This window comes from Scyliorhinus canicula, chromosome 10 (assembly GCF_902713615.1).
Source record: "Scyliorhinus canicula chromosome 10, sScyCan1.1, whole genome shotgun sequence".
Lineage (NCBI taxonomy): Eukaryota > Metazoa > Chordata > Chondrichthyes > Carcharhiniformes > Scyliorhinidae > Scyliorhinus > Scyliorhinus canicula.
In genome coordinates, this window is record NC_052155.1 from 190,744,659 (window position 1) to 190,756,170 (window position 11,512).

At 51.2% G+C, this 11,512-nt stretch overlaps 1 protein-coding gene across 5 annotated transcripts in view; it reads right to left on the reverse strand.

Annotated features, from left to right (window-relative positions):
* bbs9 (Bardet-Biedl syndrome 9) overlaps window positions 1–11,016 on the reverse strand; it is a 537,991-nt gene extending 526,975 nt beyond the window's left edge. For 4 of the 5 annotated variants that reach the window (XM_038810386.1, XM_038810382.1, XM_038810385.1 and 1 more), the window contains exon 1: window positions 10,937–11,016. The gene's annotated coding sequence lies outside the window, so the exon portion shown is untranslated. Of the gene's footprint in view, window positions 1–8,394; window positions 8,414–10,936 lie in introns of those variants that run through there. The other variant, XM_038810384.1, reaches the window with a different exon arrangement.
* Window positions 11,017–11,512: the final 496 nt, after the last annotated feature.

Below are 11,512 nucleotides of genomic sequence, written 5' to 3' on the forward strand. Positions count from 1 at the left end.
GCTGGTGGAATACCTGGCCGGCGACAGCGGTAGGGGAGTCGTGACCAGGGCTGCCAAACTGGTGCCTCTGCACGAAGCCGCCTCCACCCGCTCCCAGATAGACCCCGTACCCACCATCCACTTCCTTATCATGGCTATGTTAGCCGCCCAGTAGTAGTTTATCAGACTCGGCAATGCCAGCCCTCCCTCGCTGCGGCTCCTCTCAAGCATCGTCTTCTTCACCCGCGGGCGTTTTCCCGCCCAGACACAGCTCATGATGATTTTGCCAGTCCTTTTGAAGAAGGACTGTGGGATAAAGATCGGGAGACACTGGAAGATGAACAGGAATCTAGGGAGGATTGTCATCTTTACCGTCTGCACCCTCCCCGCCAGTGACAGCGGGAGTGCATCCCATCTCTGAAACTCCCTCTTCATTTGTTCCACCACCCTGGTCAAATTTAACTTGTGCAACCTGCCCCAGTCTCGTGCCATCTGTATCCCCAAGTGCCGGAAACTTTCCTCAACCAGCCTAAATGGCAGCTCCTTCAGTCTATTCTCCTGGCCCCTTGCCTGCACTACAAACATCTCACTCTTGGCCATATTTAATTTGTACCCTGAAAACCGGCCGAACTTCCTCAGTGTTTCCAGTATATTTTCCATCCCGGCCAGTGGGTCCGACACGTACAGGAGTAGGTCGTCCGCATAGAGAGGCCCCATGTTCCACCCCGCCCCTGGTCATTACCTTCCATCCCTTTGCAGCTCTCAACGCAATCGCCAACGGCTCTATGGCCAGCGCAAACAGCAACGGGGAGAGTGGGCACCCCTGTCTGGTCCCGCGATGTAGTCTGAAATAATCTGACACTACCCTGTTCGTCCTAACGCTAGCTTTTGGGCCCTGGTACAATAGTCCAACCCAATTAACCAGTCCCTCCCTGAACCGTCCAAGCACCTCCTACAGATAGCCCCACTCCACCCGATCGAAGGCCTTCTCAGCGTCCATTGCCACCACTACCTCCACCTCCTTGCCCGTCGGGGGCATCATGATCACATTAAGCAATCTTCTCAAGTTAGCTGTCAGCTGCCTGCCTGTCACAAACCCTGTCTGATCGTCCCCAATCACCTCCGGTACACAGTCCTCGATTCTAATCACCAGGACCTTTGCCAGGAGCTTGGCATCCACATTGATCAGGGAGATTGGCCTGTATGACCCGCAGGATTCCGGGTCCTTGTCCCGCTTCAGTATCAGCGAGATGGTGGCTTGCGACATCGGCGGCGGCAGGGTCCCTCTGTCCCTTGCCTCATTAAAAACCCTCGTCAAGACCGGTCCCACTAACTCCGAGAACTTCTTGTAAAACTCTACTGGGTATCCATCCGGATCCGGAGCTTTCCCCGACTGCATGGCCTTTAGGCCCCGCAATATCTCCTCCACTCTAATCGGGGCCCCCAGCCCGTCCACTAGTCCCCCGCCTACTTTTGGGAATGTTAGCCCGTCCAGGAACCTTTTCATCTCCTCCGGCTCTTCCGGGGGTTCTGAAGTATACAGCTTATTGTAGAAGTCCGGAATACCTTATTCCGCAGCGAATCAAACATTTCCATGGCTGCTTTACACAGCTTACTTTGGATTCGATTTAGCGTCTTAAAGCCTTCAAATGCTGCTTGTGTGTATTTAGGCACCTTCTCCACAGATATCAGTTGCTCATCTGAACTGAAAGGCTTAGGTTTTAGAGCCGGCACATGCACCTCCTCGTACCCCTTCCGCTGCCGGGTCCTCCACACTGCTCCACTCCCCATCAATCACTCTGCTTATTTATTCTTGATTATTTTTTAAGGGAATTTGTGTGTGAAAACAATATTGTGCAACATTCCCTGCTAGAATTAGCTTTGTGCCACTTTTCCTACTTGAGCCAGGATGAGTTGGGGCCAACTCCTGTTCTTTCCATGATCAGAGGGATACATTTGGCTCCAATAATTCCAAACAAAGGCTACCTGAACAGAACTCATTAACCCAAGTTTTAAAAATGTCACAGGTAACATAAATGCTTCTTACACTCAATAAATGTGTCCAAATCAGTGGGAGGGTTAGACCATATATAAGCAGAAACTCAAGCGGGAGAATCCAACTAAGAAGGTCATGCAGTGCTGGTCTGAGGAAACAGAAGAGCTCTTACGTGACTGCTTACAGACAATGGATTGGTCCATATTTAAGAACTCAACGAGTTCATCAGCAAATGTGTGGACGACTGCGTGTCAAAGAAAGCAGCACGTACGTTCCCCGACCGGAAACCATGGCTCAATCGTGAGATTGACTCCCTACTGAAGGACAGGTCTGAGGCGTTCAAGTCAGGCGACCCTGACCTATGGAAGAAATAATCTTTTTCTTTGTTTATTATTATCACAAGTAGGCTTACATTAACACTGCAATGAAGTTACTGTTAAAAGCCCCTGGTCACCTCATTCCGGCGCCTGTTCGGGTAGACAGAGGGAGAATTCAGAATTCTCAGCTGGTACAGGAATTGAACCCACACTGCTGGCCTTGTTCTGCATCACAAACCATATGTCTAGCCCACTAAGCTAAACCAGAAATCCAGGTATGACCTCCGCAAAGCCACCCGAGATGCCAAGAGAGAATATCAGACCAAGAGAGAATATCAGACCAAGCTAGACTCACAGACCAGCAAAGTGCTAGAATTTGCATACCGAATAGGGTATTCCGGGGCTTCTATCGTAAGCTGTATACTTCGGAGCCGCCGGAAGAACCGGAGGGGATGAAAAGGTTTATGGACGGGTTAACATTCCCAACAGTTGGTGGGGGGAGAGTGGAAGAGCTGGGGGGCCCGATTAGAGTAGAGGAGGTATTGGGGGGCCTTAAGGCTATGCAGTCGGGGAAGTCCCCGGGGCCGGATGGATATCCAGTAGAGTTTTATAGGAAGTTCTCTGAGCTGGTGGGCCCAGTCTTGGCAAGGGTTTTCAATGAGGCAAGGGACAGAGGGACCCTGCCGCCGACAATGTCACAAGCCACCATATCTCTGATATTGAAGCGGGGTAAAGACCCGGAGGCGTGCGGGTCCTACAGGCCAATCTCCCTGATTAATGTAGACGCCAAGCTCCTGGCAAAGGTACTGGCGGGTAGAATGGAGGACTGTGTACTGGAGGTGATTGGGGAGGATCAAACGGGGTTCGTGAAAGGTAGGCAGCTGGCGGAGATTGCTCAATGTGATAATGATGCCCCCGGCGGGTAGAGAGGTGGAGGTAGTGGTGGCAATGGACGCCGAGAAGGCCTTTGACCGGGTGGAGTGGGACTATCTATGGGAGGTGCTCGGACGGTTGGGGTTCGGGGAGGGATTGGTGGATTGGATCAAATTATTATATCAGGCCCCGAGGGCCAGCGTCAGGACCAACAGAGAAGTGTCGGAGTACTTTAGGTTGTACCGAGGGACCAGACAGGGCTGCCCGCTCTCCCCGCTGCTGTTTGCGCTGGCCATAGAGCCGCTGGCGATTGCGCTGAGAGCTGCAGAGGGTTGGAAGGGGATGGTGAGGAGCGGGGTTGAACACAGGGTTTCTCTTTATGCAGACGACCTGCTCCTGTACGTGTCGGACCCAGTGGCCGGGATGGGAACTATACTGGGAATGCTGAGGAAGTTCGGCCAGTTCTCAGGATACAAATTAAATATGGTCAAGAGTGAAATGTTTGTGGTCCAGGCAAGGGGCCAGGAGAACAGATTGAGAGGGCTACCGTTTAGGCTGGTTGAGGAAAATTTCCGGTATTTGGGAATCCAGGTGGCACGAGACTGGGGCAGGCTGCATAAGTTAAATTTGGCCAGGGTGGTGGATCAAATGAAGGGAGAGTTTCGGAGATGGGATGCACTCCCGCTGTCGCTGGCAGGGAGGGTGCAGACTGTAAAGATGACAATCCTCCCTCGATTTTTGTTTATTTTTCAGTGCCTCCCGATCTTTATCCCACAGTCCTTCTTCAAAAGAGTTAACACGATGATCATGAGCTTTGTCTGGGCGGGAAAATCCCCGCGGGTGAAGAAGGCGATGTTGGAGAGGAACCGCAGCGAGGGAGGGCTGGCTTTGCCGAGTCTGGTCAATTATTACTGGGCGGCCAACATCGCTATGATAAGGAAGTGGATGGTGGGTACGGGGTCTATTTGGGAGCGGGTGGAGGCGGCTTTGTGCAGGGGCTCCAGCTTGGAAGCCCTGGTCACGGCTCCGCTACCGCTGCCGCCGGCCAAGTACACCACCAGCCCGGTAGTGGTGGCGACCCTGCGGATATGGGGCCAGTGGAGGAGGCATGTGGGGGAGATGGGGGCGTCTGTCTGGGCGCCAATCTGCGACAACCATCGGTTTGCCCCCGGCAGTATGGATGGGGGGTTCCGAGTATGGCGGCGAGCAGGGGCGGGAAGGGTGGGTGATATGTTCCTGGAAGGGAGCTTTGCGAGTTTGAGGAGCTTGGAGGAGAAATTTGGGTTGGTAAGGGGAAATGATTTTAGATACCTACAGTTGCGGGACTTTGTTCGTAGACAGGTCCCATCTTTCCCGCGCCTCCCGCCAATGGGGATCCTCGACAGAATAGTCTCTAGGAGGGAAGAAGGGGAGGGCAGAGTCTCGGGTATATATAAGATACTTATGAGGGAGGAAGGGTCCCAGACAGAGGAACTGAAACTTAAATGGGAGGAGGAGCTAGGCAGGGAAATGGAGGATGGGCTGTGGGCAGAGGCCTTGAGTAGGGTAAATTCAACCGCAACATGTGCTAGGCTCGGGCTGATCCAATTTAAGGTCGTTCACCGGGCCCATATGACGGTGGCTCGGATGAGCAAATTTTTCGGGATAGAGGACAAATGCGCTAGGTGCGCGGGAGGACCAGCGAACCATGTTCACATGTTTTGGGCATGCCCTGAGCTGAGGGGGTACTGGGAGGGATTTGCAGGGGTCATGTCCCAGGTGCTAAAAACAAGGGTGGTGATGAGTCCAGGGGTGGCAATTTTTGGGGTTTCGGAAGACCCGGGCGTCTAGGGGGAGAAAGAGGCCGATATGTTGGCCTTTGTTTCCCTGATAGCCCGGTGACGAATATTATTGGCGTGGAGGGACTCAAAGCCCCCGAAGACTGAGTTGTGGCTTGCGGACATGTCGAGTTTCCTGGGGATGGAAAAAATTAAGTTCGCCTTGAGGGGATCTGTGCAGGGGTTCACCCGAAGGTGGCAACTATTCATTGACTTCTTTGCGGGAGAGTGAGCGCCAGCAGGGGGGTGGGGGGGGGAGGAGGGGGTAGAGTAGAGTAGGAGGGAAAATATGGCGGGTAGTACCGGTGGGAGGGGAGCGGATTTGTGCAATATGTTACGATGGAAGTATTGAAAGTACGTGGATGTTTGCACATTTTTGCCTTTTTTGCTTTCTTTCTGATGATGTCTGTAACTGTTTATAAAGCCAAAAACTACCTCAATAAAATTGTTTATTAAAAAAAAAAAAGAATTTGCATACCGCCGCAACCGGTCCACAGCAGACGCCATCTCACTGGCCCTACACTTATTCCTGGAGCACCTCAACAACAAGGACTCCTACATCAGATTACAGCTCCAACTTCAACACCATAATCCCAGTCAAGCTCATATTAAAACTCCAAAACCTGGGATTTGGCTGCTCACCCTGCAACTGGACCCTCGACTTTCTGACCCATAGACCACAATCAGAGAGGATAAACAACAAAACCTACTACACGATAGTCCTCAATACCGGGACCCCGCAAGGCTGTGTACTTAGCCCTCTACTATACTCCCTGGACACACACAACTGCGCAGCAAAATTTGGTTCCAACTCCATGTACAAGTTTGCTGACGATACGACCATAGTGGGCCGGATCTCGAACAACGACGAGTCAGAATACAGGAGGGAGATAGAGAACCTAGTGGAGTGGTGCAGCGACAACAATCTCCCTCAATGCCAGCAAAACTAAAGAGTTGGTCATTGACTTCAGGAAGCAAAGTACTGTACACACCCCTGTCTGCATCATCGGGCCGAGGTGGAGATGGTTAGCAGCTTCAAATATCTAGGAGTATACATCACCAAAAATCTGTCCTGATCCACCCACATTGACGCTACCACCAAGAAAGCACACCAGCGCCTATACTTCCTCAGGAAACTAAGGAAATTCAACATTTCCACATTAACTCTTACCATATTTTACAGATGCACCATAGAAAGCATACTATCTGGCTGCATCACAGCCTGGTATGGCAACTGCTCGGCCCAGGACCGCAAGAAACTTCAGAGTGTCGTGAACATTGCCCAGTCCATCACACAAACCTGCCTCCCATCCATTGACTCTATCCAAGCTCCCACTGCCTTGGGAAAGCAGGCAGCATAATCAAAGACCCCTCCCTTACTCACTCTTCCAACTTCTTCCATCGGGCAGGAGATACAAAAGTCTGAGAACCTGCACGTAGAGACTCAAAAACAGCTTCTTCCCCGCTGTTACCAGACTCCTAAACGACCCGCTTATGGACTGACCTGATTAACACTACACTCCTGTATGCTTCACCCGATGGCGGTGTTTATGTAGTTACATTGTATACCTTGTGTTGCCCATTATGTATTTTGCTTTTATTTTATTTTATTTTCATGTAACTTATTGATCTGTTGAGCTGCTCGCAGAAAAATACTTTTCACTGTACCTCGGTACACGTGACAATAAACAAATCCAATATAGGAATAGAATTAGGCCATTTGGCCCATCGAGTCTCTTGTGCCATTTGATCATTCAATCTCATGTCTTCTCCCCATAACCCCTGATCCCCTTCTTAATCAAGAATATGTCTATCTCTGTCTTAAAGACACTCAGTGATTAGCCTCCACAGCCATTCACCGCCCTCTGGCTGACGAAATTCCTCCTCATCTCTGTTTTAAAAAATCTTCCATTCAGTCGGAGGCTGTGCCCTCGGGTTCTAATTTCTCCTCCTGGAGGAAACATCCTCGCCATGTCCACTCTATCCAGGCCTCTCAATATTCTGTAAGTTTCAATAAGATCTCTCTCATCCTTCTAAACTCCATTGAGTACAGGCCCAGAATCCTCAAACACTCCTCATAGTACAAGGCCTTCATTCCAGGGCTCATTCTGGTGAAGCTCTTCCAAGGCCAACACATCCTTCCTTAGTTACGGGACCCAAAATTGCTCACAATATTTCAAATGGGGTCTGACCAGAGCTTTATACAGCCTCAGCAGCATCTCCCTGCTCTTGTATTCTAGTCCTCTTGAAATGAATGCTAACATTGCATTTGCCTTCCTGACTGCCAAATAAATGTTACTGCATGTTAATCTGAAGAGAATCCTAAACTCAGACTCCCAAGTCCCTTTGTGCTTCAGATTTCCGAAGCCTTTCTCCATTTAGAAAATAGTCTATGCCTGTATTCTTCCTCCCCAAGTACATAACCTCACACTTGTCCACATTGTATTCCATCTGCCACTTCCTAGCCTGTTCAAATCCTTCTGCAGCCTCCCCGCCTCCTCAACACAACCTGTCCCTCCGACTCAGTCCTATTTTACCGTGCACTTCCAAGTACTCTGCAATCTCATCCTTGATAATGGACTCTAAAATCTTGCCAACGACCAAAATCAGGCTCACCAACCCATAATCTCCCGTCTTCTGCCTCACTTCCTTCTTAAATAGGGGTGTTACATTAGCCATTTTCCAGTCCTCTGGGACCCTCTCTGACTCCAGTGATTCCTGAAAGATCACCACCAGTGATCCACAATCGCCTCGGCTACCTCCTTTAAGACCTTGGGGTGTAGTCCATGTGATTTATCCACCTTCAGACCTTTCAGTTTCCCCCCCACCTTCTCCTTAATGATGGTCACTACATTCACCTCTGCCCTCTGACTCTTGAAGTTCATAGAATCATAGAATACAGTGTAGAAGGCCATTCGGCCCATCGAGTCTGCACCGGCTCTTAGAAAGAGCACCCTACCCAAGCCCACACCTCCACCCTATCCCCATAACCCAGTAATCCCACCCAACAATAAGGGCAATTTGGGACACGAAGGGCAATTTAGCATGGCCAATCCACCTAACCTGCACATCTTTGGACTGCGAGGAAACCGGAGCACCCGGGGGAAACCCACTCAGACACGGGGAGAATGCGCAGACTCCGCACAGACGGTGACCCAAGCCGGGAATCGAACCTGGGACCCTGCAGCTGTGAAGCAATTGTGCTAACCACTCTGCTGCCGTGCTGCCCTATGTTCTGGTATGCCGTGAAAATCCCCTAGTCTGCCCGTGTCTACGTGGGTTTCCTCCGGTTTCCTCGCAGTCCAAAGATGTGCAGGTTAGGTGGATTAGCCATGCTAAATTGCCCTTCGTGTCCCAAATTGCCAGTTTCTTCCCACAAGTCCCAAAGACGTGCTTGTTACGTGAATTGGACCTTCTGAATTCTCCCTGTGTACCCGCAGAGGCGCTGGAGTGTGGCGACTTGGGGATTTTCCCAGTAACTTCATTGCAGTGTTGTAAGCCTACTTGTAACAGAAAGATTAGTATTATTAAGTTCCCGAATCAAATCTGCCTCATTTCACATCACAAAGTCCAGAATTGCCTGTTCCCTAGTTGACTCTGCAACATCCTTCCAAAAAGACTATCACGAAGATATTCCACCAATTAATTTTCAGGATCTGCTACCAACCTGATTTTCCCAGTCCACCTGCGTATTGAAGTCTCCCATGATTATTGTAATATTGGCTTTTTACATGCCTTATCTATCACCTGATTTATTTTCTGCCCCACATTCTGACTACTGCTATGGGGCCTGTACATAACTCCCATCAGGGTCTATTTATCTTGCCGATTGCTCAACTCTACCCACAGAGATTCTGCACCTTCCGACCCTATATTGCTTCTTGCTATCGATTTAATTTCATTTCTTTTTAACAATGCAACCTTTCCCCCTTTGCCCATCTGCCTGTCCTTTCGATGGTACACATATCATAAAACATAGAACAGTACAGCACAAAACAGGCCCTTTGGCCCTCCATGTTATGCCGAGCATTGTCCGAAACCAAGATCAAGCTGTCCCACTCCCGGTCAATCTAGTGCCCTCCAATAACCGCTTGAAAGTTCCTAAAATGTCCAACTCCACTATTACAGCAGGCAGTCCATTCCACACCCTAACCACTCTCTGAGTAAAGAACCTACCTTGGACATCCCTCCTATATCTCCCACCCTGAACCTTATAGTTATGACCCCTTGTAACAGCTACATCCACCCGAGGAAATAGTGTCTGAACCTCCACTCTATCCCCCTCATCATCTGAAAATCTATTAAGTCGCCTCGCATCCTCCTCCGCTCCAAAGAGAAAAGCCTCAACCCCTCCCCACAAGACCCATCCTCCAGACCAGGCAGCACCCCGGCAAATCTTCTCCGCACCCCCCCCCCCCCCCCTCAACAATTCCACATCCCCTCCATAGTGAGGTGACCAGAACTGCACACAACACTCCAGATTTGGTCCCACCAGGGCCATGCACAGCCGCAGCACAACCCCACTTGGATATTTAGATCCCAGCCCTGTCCCCTTTGCAGCCACGTCTCTGTGATGCCCACAAACATCATACCGGCCAATTTCAATGTGCGCAACATTCATCCTGTTTTGTATACTGCATGCATTTGGGTGCAACACCTTCAGTCCTGCATTGACCACCTCCATTCTCATACTTGTCACCTTTATTGCCCTACCCGAAGTTAGATTCCTGCCAGTTTTCACACTCTCCGTTCTATTATGTGTTCTGGAAATCGTACTAACCTCTCCTGAGCCTCAGCCCCTTTCAATAGTTGAAGTCCTGATTATTAAACTTCTCTTTTAACTTTAATGCTTTTCTTTAACTGAACCGGTGGCACGATAGCACAGTGGAGCATTATGGCTTCGCAGTGCCAGGGTCCCAGGGTTGATTCCCGGCTTGGGTCACCGTCTGTGCGGAGTCTGCACGTTCTCCACATGTCTGCCTGAGTTTCCTCCGGGTGCTCCGGTTTCCTCCCACAGTCCAAAGATGTGCTGTTAGGTGAATTGGACATTCTGAATTCTCGCTTTGTGTGCCCAAACAGGCGCCGGAATGTGGCGACTAGGGGATTTTAACAGTAACTTCATTGCAGTATTAATGCAAGCCTCCTTGAACATAGAACATACACAACAGGAGGCCATTCAGCCCATCGTGTCTGCACCAAGCCACTGAAGCCCTCACTTCCACCCTATTCCCGTAATCCAATAACCCCTCCTAACTTTTTTGGACACGAAGGGCAATTTATCATGGCCAATCCACCTAACCTGCACGTGTTTGGACTGTGGGAGGAAACCGGAGCACCCGGAGGAAACCCACACAGACACGGGGAAAACGTGCAGACTCCGCACAGACAGTGACCCAGCCGGGAATCGAACCTGGGACCCTGGCGCCCTGAAGCAACAGTGCTACCTTACTGGTGACAATAGAGATTATTATCCCCAGCACCCACCCCTGAGGGAGGCGGTTACTGAATGGTTGTGTATGTGAGAAATAGCACAGCAGCTGGGTTTAAGCTGAGATATTCCCAGGATTTGTGCAGCCTAAACCGGCTTTGCAGCCCCAGGCAGAAGCTGCAGAGAGCGGGCCCGGCCCCGCTCAGGGTGATCCCCATTGTGGTGGGGGGAATAGTGGAGGGAGCAGCAGGACCTGAGCCTGAGGACCCCGGACCCGACCGCCGACCCAGGACCCCGGACCTGACCCGGGCCCCCGGCCCTTCCCTCCGGGGGGACCCCGGGCCCCAACACCCGGCCCCGGGCCCCAACCCCCGACCCCGGGCCCCAACCCCCGACCCCGGGCCCCCGGCCCTTCCCTCGGGGGGGGGGAACCCTCTCCTCCCCTCAGCAAAACTAAACCCAGCGTCAGAGCACCGACAGCCCCTCACCGGGAATGGGGCGCGCGGCCCGGGGCTCAGACACTCACCAGCCGCCCGCTCCCCCGTTGTCATGGCGCCACCGAGAGCGACGCTCTGATACTGCGCAGGACCGGATGTGATTGGCGCCTGCCCGCAGAGTGTGACGGGAGTTGTAGTTCATTGTTCCCCTGATGTCTGGGACTCAATAACAATAATAATAATCGCTTATTAGCCTTCAATGAAGTTACTGTGAAAAGCCCCTAGTCGCCACATTCCGGCGCCTGTTCGGGTTCCCAGTACAGGAATTGAATGTGTTGCTGGCATTGTTCTGCATTACAAGCCAGCTGTTTAGCCCACTGTGCTAAATCAGTCCAAAGATGTGCGGGTTAGGTGGATTGGCCATGCTAAATTGCCCGTAGTGTCCTAAAAAGTAAGGTTAAGGGGTGGGGGGTTGTTGGGATACGGGTATAGGGTGGATACGTTGGTTTGAGTAGGGTGATCATGGCTCGGCACAACATCGAGGGCCGAAGGGCCTGTTCTGTGCTGTACTGTTCTATGTTCTATGTTCTATGGACAGGGAACAGAACATGAAATCCCCACGGTGCATGAAGGAGGCCATGACGCACATTGAGTCGGCATTGGCC